Source organism: Hyla sarda, chromosome 2 (assembly GCF_029499605.1).
Source record: "Hyla sarda isolate aHylSar1 chromosome 2, aHylSar1.hap1, whole genome shotgun sequence".
In the NCBI taxonomy this organism is placed as follows: domain Eukaryota; kingdom Metazoa; phylum Chordata; class Amphibia; order Anura; family Hylidae; genus Hyla; species Hyla sarda.
Genome location: NC_079190.1, coordinates 88,502,029 through 88,512,244, shown reverse-complemented (window position 1 = coordinate 88,512,244; position 10,216 = coordinate 88,502,029). Strand labels below are relative to the sequence as shown.

The 10,216-nt window shown below is 38.6% G+C and overlaps 1 protein-coding gene across 2 annotated transcripts in view; it reads left to right on the top strand.

Moving 5' to 3' along the window:
• The first annotated feature begins 513 nt into the window (after nt 1–513).
• MYO1A (myosin IA) overlaps nt 514–10,216 on the top strand; it is a 106,660-nt gene continuing 96,957 nt past the window's right edge. The window contains exon 1 of one of the 2 annotated variants that reach the window (XM_056562509.1): nt 514–573. The gene's annotated coding sequence lies outside the window, so the exon portion shown is untranslated. Of the gene's footprint in view, nt 574–7,030; nt 7,168–10,216 lie in introns of those variants that run through there. The other variant, XM_056562508.1, reaches the window with a different exon arrangement.

The following is a 10,216-nucleotide window of genomic DNA, read 5'->3' as shown; positions in this document are numbered from 1 at the left end:
GTGACCAAGTATTATCGAAATATCTCCAGCCGTTTGGAAGTTATGCTGGAACATATATTTCCCATAGGCTTGTATAGGACTTTAAATAAAAACCCTGACCCTGGCAAATAGGGGTGAGTGAGGGTTAAATCACCTATCCTATGTTTGTTGTTGACATATAAGTAACATGTGTGCCAAGTTGCATGTTAATATCTTTAGCCGTTTGGACATTATGCTGGGACATACACACATATACACACATTGAGGGAGATTTATCAAAACCTGTGCAGAGGAAGAGTGGTGCAGTTGCCCATAGCAACCAATCAGATTGCTTCTTTCATTTTCCACAGGCCTCTAAAGAGGCCTGTGGAAAATGAAAGAAGCAATCTGATTGGTTGCTATGGGCAACTGCACCACTCTTCCTCTGCACAGGTTTTGATAAATCTCCCCCATTGAGTTTTATATAAATAGATGTCTTTATAACAGGTATAGTCACTGGCTGTTGGTGTTAATATCACTTGCCCTCAGGCATGCGCTCTAGTTGACATTTTGCTGCCAGATATCTTGCAGTCTGTGTAACATCTTAAATCTAAGGTATGCAGTGAACACATTTTATAGACCAATATATGATTAGAAAGGAATTGAATTACATAAGGATTTACTTCTTACACATTAGCTTATATATAAGATAGCACATAAAAAACGATTTGTGAGCAAGCAGCCAATCCATTCATGACAGGCGTATACTTAATAACCTGGGCCATAAATGCTTATTGTGAAGGGTGTGCTCGCCAGGATAAGGTTGGTAATATAATGCGTACCTTACCCTGCAATAACTATGTTTACCTAAGCATACGGTACTTTGTTCCATTCTCCACAGCCACATTAATATTTGATCTTACTTGTTCATTGGTCTCTATGGACTTTCACCAAGAATATTTAGAATGCCTCAATATAAAGTGTGTATAATCGTGAAAAGCGGTGCACAAGTACAGCAAGTAGGGGGGGAGGCACTATAACATGCTGGAAGCTTGTGTGTGAGGTAGACCACGAGGCTTGTCCTTTCATTGGCCTGCACATAGATACTTGTTGTTCCCTACTAAAGGTTGGATGAACACTTATTATCTATACTGATCTCCCCCATACACATGAACATTTAGCTAGCCAAAAGTTTATTTCTTCCTCTGGAGGTGGCTTATCTGCCCCAGAAAAAAAGTGCAGATTGTGCAGATAGAACTCTGGTTACCCAAACTTTCTGTTCCCCAACATCATCATAAGTCGTAGAGTAGGGTCACACAGCGCATTTGCAGTGTATTTGATGTTGCGGATGCGCTGATCACTGTCCCTAGAGTTAGCTTCCTGCTGTGCCCTTGTGTCCTGCTTTTCTGTTTGTAGCAGCAATCCAACAAGCACACAGGGATCTGCGAGTCGCGCATGACACAGTTTACTAACAGACATCGCAATGTCTGTGAGTAAACTTCACATGCACATACAACTTACATATCCCTGTGTGTCTGCTCATAGCAGTGGAATGATGCTACAAGCAGACAAAGCAGGACATGTGGGCACAGCAGGAGGCTTACTCTAGGGACGGTCATCAGTGCATCCCCAGAGTCATATACGCAGTGGATATGCTACATTTGACTCTACCCATAAGCTACCCAAACCCAATAGACAGTCATCCAACATAGGCTGGTTTGGCTGACCGTGTATTGAGGCCTTAAAGGGGTTATCCACCATAAGGGGATTTTAGTACGTACCTGGCAGGCAGTAATGCACATGCTTAGGAAGGATCTGCGCTTGTCTTTGGGCTGAATGGCTATGTTGTGCGATTACTATAACACTGGGGCTAGCATTTTGTAAACTGGTATTTCCTGTTTGTTTTCTTCTTTTGCCTACAAATCCCATAATTCCATTTTCCTCCCCCCCCCCCACACATCAGCCACCCCACCCATTGAAACATAAATGAGCTGCCTCCATTCAAAAGACCTGTGGTTTTCAATCAGGGTGCCTACAGCTGTTGCAGATTGATCTCTATCCCACCAAGCGATCGCTCCACCCATTGAAGCAGACAGGCTTCCTGTCATCAGATGACTAGTGAGTCAGGTCTCGGCCGTATTGCAACCTGCAAAAAATCTGAGACCACAGTCATTTTGTATGCTGTTAAAAATAAATATTGGGGAGAAAATCTAAGAAGAATTGTGAGAAAACCATCACACACAGGTACATACACTATATTATGAACTACACTAACTTTACAGCCCCTGTAGCATAGTCAAATAAAACAAATTACAGGAATACCCCTTTAAATGGGCTCTGTCATTTGCTAAATATCTTAAGTGAAAAAATGCTGTCTTGTCCCTGCAGCTATTGCCTGTGTTTCCTGGCTGGGACAAAATACAGGAAGTGAGAGTGAGACAGGCAGGTCTGTCACAGGAGCCTCTTGATCAATGCAGTGTACACTGGTGGAGGGTTTTCTTATTATGGCACACCTTTTGAAGTATTTTGTGATCCCTGGCCCTAGTCAAGGTCTGCCCAGAAATTGTTTGTGCCACTCAGTTTGTTTTGCAACCATCAAGCCTAGTGTGTGTCATAAAGTGAGTTTTGCAACCATGTCACACCATAAAAGGTGATCTTAGGGCCTACTCACAAGATCTCACTGGTGTGTCTGTCCAGTATATGAACAATAAAATACTCCATAGATAAATCCATAGATGTGAAAATTTGTAAATAGCATAATTTGCAAAAATGTATTCCTTCCTGCCAGAACAAAAGCTGTGAAGTCTTGGCTACTAGGTGCCCCACTTCTCTGTTATCTGCTGTCCACTGCCTGTTAGGAGACAGGCAGGCTCACATACTGTTGTCCACTGCCTACTCACATAAGCTCAAAGGTCTGCCTAAAAGGTAAAGCAAGGCTTTCCTCTCAGATACAGGAGTTCAGTACTTAGTGTAACTAGTTCCTTGCAGTGCTGCTACTACTGTTTTCTTTTCATTTCAACAGTGCATCTAACCCCTTCTCCTTTTAATAGTTTTTATTGTGCAAAAGTACTACATTTATACCACATGACAAACAGCACAAAATGTTTAATGCAAAAAATTCTTATAAATAATAAACATATTTGTATCCCGAAATAGTACCAGTGAAAAGTACAACTCATTCCACAAATAACAAGCCACCAGCCATTAACCCCTCAGATGCTGTGATCAAAATAGATCACGGCATCTGCAGCATCGCGGTCATTAAAATGGATGATCGGATCGCCCGCAGCTCTGCCGCGGCGATCCGATCATCCAGCACGGCAGTCCCCTCACCTGCCTCCACTACCTTCCCGGCGTCTTCTGCTCTGATCTGTCGACCAGAGCAGAAGATGACCGATAATTCTGATCAGTGCTGTGTCCTATACATAGCACTGAACAGTATTAGCAATCGAATGATTGCTATAAATAGTTCCCTATGGGGACTATTATAGTGTAAAAAATTAAGTTAAAAAAAAAATGTGAAATGTGAAAAACGTAAATTGTCCCATTTTCCCTATTTCACCCCCAAAAAGTGTTAAAATTTTTTATATACATATTTGGTATCACCGCATGCGTAAATATCTGAACTATTAAAATAAAATGTTAATGATACCGTACGGTGAACGTAAAAAAAAAAGTCCAAAATAGCTGGTTTTTATAACATTTTATTCCAAAAAAAAAAATTATAAAAAATTGATTAAAAGTTTTATATAAGCAAATATGGTATCAATAAAAAGTACAGATCATGGCGCAAAAAATGAGCCCCCAGACCGCCGCTTATAAGGAAAAATGAAAAAGTTATAGGTCTTCAAATTAGAGGGATTTTAAATGTACTAATTTGGCTAAAAAGTTTGCGATTTTTTTAAGCGCAACAGTAATAGAAACGTAAGTTATCATGGGTATCATTTTAATCGTATTGAGCCAAAGAATAAAAAACACATAATTTTTACAATAAATTGTACAGCATGAAAACAAAACCTTCCAAAATTAGCAAAATTGCGGTTTTCTTTTTAATTTCACCACACAAATAGTATTTTTTTGGTTGCGCCATACATTTTATGGTAAAGTGAGTGATGGCATTACAACGGACAACTGGTCCCACAAAAAACAAGCCCTCATACTAGTCTGTGGATGAAAATATAAAAACGAAAACGTAAAAATAAAATTGTCTGCGTCCTTAAGGCCCAAATGGGCTGAGTCCTTAAGGGGTTAAAGAAGTAAAACAAAATTAATACTATATAAGATGGGTATCATTTTAATCGTATGGACCTACAGATTAAACAAACATGGCATTTTTACCGAAAAGTGCGCTGCGTGGATTTGAAAGCCCGTAAAATTTCCTAAATGGCGGGGTTTTTTAAAAAAAATTTTACCCACAAAATTTTTTTGGGGGGGTTTCGCCATAGATTTTGTGCTGAAATGATTGATATCATTACAAAGCAAAATTGGTGGCCCAATAAACAAGCCCTCATAGGGGTCTGTAGGTGGAAAATTTTAAGCGTTATGATTTTTAGAAGGGGAAGAGGAAAAAACGAAAGTGACGAGGGGGGGGGGGGGGTGATGATGATGGACCATCCCCTCACAGCTAAAGCCAGAAACGTTTTTTTGTTCACTCGAGTATAAGCCGAGGGGGGTGTTTTCAGCATGAAAAATCGTGCTGAAAAACTCGGCTTATACTCGAGTATATACGGTACCTTGCCTGCACCCCTGCTGCAGCTGTTCCTGCAGATCCTGGTACTGGGTTCTGTGAGAACAGGGGGAGCAAGATAGGCTAGTATACTCTTTATCTTTGTGTTACAGCAACCTGAGCACATTTAGTTATAAAAAAAAAATACAACAACACATAGAATACCACTTTAACCCCTGGCCGCAGAACGCTGGGTTTGTACGGCGCTGCGGCACGGGGGGGGTTATGAAGCGAGCTCAGGAGCTGAGCTCGCATAATACCCACATGGTCCCTGCTGCTATCAGCAGCCAGGACGCCGTTCACTTTGCAGTGATCTGTGTAAAAGATCAGTGTGTGCAGTGTTATAGGTCCCTATGGGAGCTATAACACTGCAAAAAAAAAAAAGTGAACAAAAAAGTTAATAAAGATCATTTAACACCTTCTCTAATAAAAGTTCGAATCACCCCCCTTTTCCCATTAAAAAAAACCTGTATTAATAAAAATAAATATATGTGGTATTGCCGCGTGCGAAAATGTCCGAACTATAAAAATATATTGTTAATTAAACTGCACGGTCAATGGCATATGCGCAAATAAATTCCAAAATAGCGTATTTTTGGTCACTTTTTATAACATAAAAAAATGAATAAAAAGCGATCAAAAAGTCAGATCAAAACAAAAATGGTACCAAAAATTAGCCCTCATACCTCCCCGTACATGGAACAATAAAAAAAGTTATAGGGGTCAGAAGATGACAATTTTAAACGTATACATTTTCCTGCATGTGGTTATGATTTTTTTCCGAAGTAATAAAAAATCAAACCTATATAACTAGGGCATCATTTTAATCGTATGGACCTACAGAATAAACATTAGGTGTCATTTTTTATGAAAAATGTACTGCATAGAAACAGAAGCCTCCAAAATTTATAAAATGGCGTTTTTTCTTCCATTTTGTCGCACAATGATTTTTTTTTTCTGTTACGCCGTAGATTTTTGGGTAAAATGACTGATGTCATTACAAAGTAGAATTGGTGGCGCAAAAAATAAGCCGTCATATGGATTTTTAGGTGCAAAATTTAAAGGGTTATGATTTTTAAAAGGTAAGGAGGAAAAAACAAAAGTGCAAAAAGGGGTTAAATAGAGCCATTCTATCTATCTATATACAGTATCTCTCTCTATCTATCTCATAGCTATCTATTTTTAAATATCGATTTATCTAATTCTACTCTATTTCTAATTATCTATCGATTTTTCTATCTAATTAGTTCTATCTCTATTTATCTATCTTTCTCATATCTGTATATATGTCTGTCTGTCTATCATCTATCTATCTCATATCTATCTATTATCTATCCATCGATCTCATATCTATTCATCTATCTATCTATCTGTATCTCTTTCTCTCTCTCATATGTAACTATTTATCTGTTTCTTTCTATTCTAGTTTATATCTAACCATTATATCTATTTCTACTATATATCTACCCATCTATCATATTTCTAATATCTATCTATCTCCTATCTATCTATCTATCTATCTATCTATCATCTATCTCATATCTGTCTATCATCTATTTCCTCTCTCTCTATCCATTTGTTTCTAATATCTATCTATTTTATATATTTCTACTATCTACCTATCTATCATATTTGTAATATTTTTCTATCTATCTCATATCTATCTATCCCATATCTATCTATCTATCTATCTCATATCTATCTATCATCTATCTATCCCATATCTATCTATCTGTCTCATCTATCTATCTCAAATCTATCTATCTATCAATCATCTATCAATCAATCTATCTATCTATTTATCTATCTATCTCATATCTATCTATCTATCTATCTCATATCTATCTCATATCTATCTATCTATCTATCTCATATCTATCTACCATCTATCTATCTCATATCTATCTATCTATCATCTATCAATCAATCAATTAATCTATCTATCTATCTATCTATCTATCTATCTATCTCTCATATCTATCTATCTATCTCTCATATCTATCTATCTCATATATATCTATATGTCTCATCTATCTATCTCATATCTATATATCTATCATCTATCTATCTATCTATCTATCTCATATCTATCTATCCAACCATGTAGCAGAGCTATATATCCTTTTCAGATCTCTATACACATAATACTGTGTAGTGTAAATATATAGAGGCTCCTCTATTAGACCATCCTGCCCCTGCTCCCTGTGTTTGCAGTGCTGCTCTCTCTCAGGTAGGGGGTGATCCAGTGTCAGCTACTTAAGGAAATAGGTGTGGTGACTAAAGGGCTGTGCTCAGCTGTAAGGGCTGCCAGGCACTCTCCACACTTCCAGACACCATGGACAGCTCCCAGTGAGCGCACACAAAGACATTCTGCTCCAGTGTCCTGTCTTCAATGATCCTGGGAGTCATCTTCATCCTCAGGGGGGTATAAGTGAATTGGCTGACACTTCTGCTGGGACTCCACTATTCTCTCTGGTAGACAGGTAGGTGCACCATTGTAACAATTCCTCAGATGCCAAATAGCAGAAACCAAGTGAAAAGGGTCCAGAGTCCAACTAGAAAAGTGACATTACTTCCTCATTCTGGGAGCACAAAGTGAGAATTTCCTACTATGTATAGTGTGAAACCTTCTAATCTTTACTATAGTATTTATGGAAACCAGGTCACTATGCCAAGCACTATTACTTTATGTATTTAGTTTTACCTATAACGTAAGCTTTCTGTTGGAATATAATGCCTATAGGTATACATTTAAGTGCCAAAAAGATTTTGCTTGCTTAGTTTATCGTGACACTGTTATGTGATATATGCAGTTTTACCCAAGACAGTATTATGGTGCAAAAGTAATGAAAAGAGTGCAGTGACACATTTATCTCTACTACATTTTCACCTTCCACATTATTGTAGAATGAAGGGGGTAAATAAAGGTCATATTAAAATCTGTCTATCCCATATCTCTCTTTCTATATATATATATATATATATATATATATATATATATATATATATATATATCTGTGGTATGAGGTGAGATGCAGGGCAGATAGAATTACCTTAGGGGCAGATGGCATTAACCCCTTGTATTCGTGATGCCAGGGTGTACTTTATCTTCAATACCACCCAAAGGTATACCGCTGGATCCTGGGCTAGGCACATGGGCAATAATGACTCCAACCCCAAGTTACGGACAATGGTAGCATTACTGAGAGTTAGACAGGTGGAAAAGTCTATACAGTTCAGCCAGGGCCCACGGAGGTGACCAGTGATGCAGAGACCTTAAGGACTTGCTGGGACTTGGAGTAGATATGGTCAATTTAATGCAGACCACGTTGACTTGACAAATGATGAGACTGTGGCTTACTTGTAGCTGTCTGTGGCCGCAGACTGGACTTGAGGCCTCCTTTGACTCTGGACACCATACCTAGACTCAACTACACTGGACCTCAGCAGGAAGCAAGACAGAGAAAGCTCTTCCTCCCAGGGCTTCTATGGGGGAGACTAGCAGGGAGCCCATAGGCCACCCTTGGGTCATCTGAACACTGATACCTCCTGGGTAACAATCACATGACATATCACATGACAACCTTCTTAAAGTTATAACACCTCTTTACACATTTTATAATACAACAATTGGTGAAACATGTGTGCAAGGGAGGCCCTGGGGACACTGCAAGAGGCAGTCTGACAGGGCAGCAAGGGTAGGGGGTAACACCTCCCAAACTGGGTGGGCCACCGCATATCTATCTATCCCATATCTATCTATCTATCCCATATCCATCTCCTATCTGTCTATCTATCTCATATCTATCTATCCATCTATCTATCCCATATCTATCTCCTATCTATCTATCTATCTCATATCTATCTATCTCATATCTATTTATCTCATATCTATCCCATATCTATCTATCTATCTATCCCATATCTATCTCATATCTATCTCCTATCTGTCTATCTATCTATCTCATATCTTTCCCATATCTATCTATCTATCCCATATCTATCTCATATCTATCTCCCATCTGTCTATCTATCTATCTATCTATCTCATATCTATTCTATATCTATCTATCTATCCCATATCTATCTCATATCTATCTCCTATCTATCTATCTATCTATCTATCTATCTATCTATCTATCTATCTATCTCTTATTTATCTATCTATCTCATATTTATTTATATATCTATGTTGAATTTATATATATCATGTCTATCTTTCTAATTTCCCAGTGTACCTCCAGCTGTTGCAAAACTACAACTTACAGCATGCTTGCTGGTAGTTGTAGTTTTGCAAAAGCTGGAGGCGCACTGGTTGTAAAACACTGATCTAAACTATGAAATCCATTAACTCTCTTACAAGTAATCTAAGGGTATCTTCACATTGAGGAATTGGAGTGGAATTTACTCGAGTAACTCCGCTCGCTTATTCCTCTCCAATTCAGTCAGCAATGAAACACCCCATAGAGTTTAACTGTATTTCAGCTCCTCCGCTCACACTGAGGAATTTCCACAAGTGGAATTCCGACGCTGAATTCCGTTCCGCATGAAGAATAAACATGTTCTTTTTTCATGTGGAATCTGCGTCTTTGTCCCATTGAAATCAAAGACATTTTTTTTTAGCCCACCACCGTTCCCCGCGGAATTTGCGCGGAAATTCCACTTAAAAAAATTCCACTCCAAAAAAACAATCTGGAGGTTTACATCGATAAAACAATTGTTTCTGACCAGTAGGAATGTGATGAGTAAATGTATTGCATACAGTTATAGGGGGAGATTTATCAAAACCTGTGTAGAGGAAAAGTGATGCAATTGCCCATAGCAACCAATCAGATTGCTTCTTTCATTTTTCAGAGGCCTCTTTATAAATGAAAGAACCAACCTTGTTGTTATAGGCAACTGCACCACTCTCTACACAAGTTTTGATAAATCTCAGTCACTGCTTTGTACCGTAGGCCAGTGCAAAAATGTCACTATTCAGATTTATACAAACCAAGGCCCGATTTCACACTTGTATGTTACATGCATATTTTTGCATATGTATTATGGACACAAATCCCGTCCTCACTGCATTTCTGATGATATGAACTGACAGAAACCCGTTCGCGCCTTCAGCTGTGTGGGCATGCTGGTTTTGGGCATGAGTTGTAGTTTTGCAACAGCTGGAGGCACTAAAGCTGGTTAACACTGGCCTACAGATATCATAAAACAATAAATATTCATTCAAGTAATGGTGCCAAGTGTCTACCATCCCACCATAGGAATCTAGACTTCCGTACCAGTCCCCTAATAAGTCAGTGGTCTTTGCTTGACCACTGGAGGAGATTTATCAAAACCTGTCCAAAGGGAAGGTTGCCTAGTTGCCAATGGCAACCAATCAGATCGCTTCTTTCATTTTTAACAAGACCTCTGCAAAATGAAAGAAGCAATCGGATTGGTTAGTATGGACAATGAGGCAACTTTTCCTTTGTACAGGTTTAGATAAATCTCCCCCACGGGGTTTTAGATAGGATTACATGTATGATTCATTTT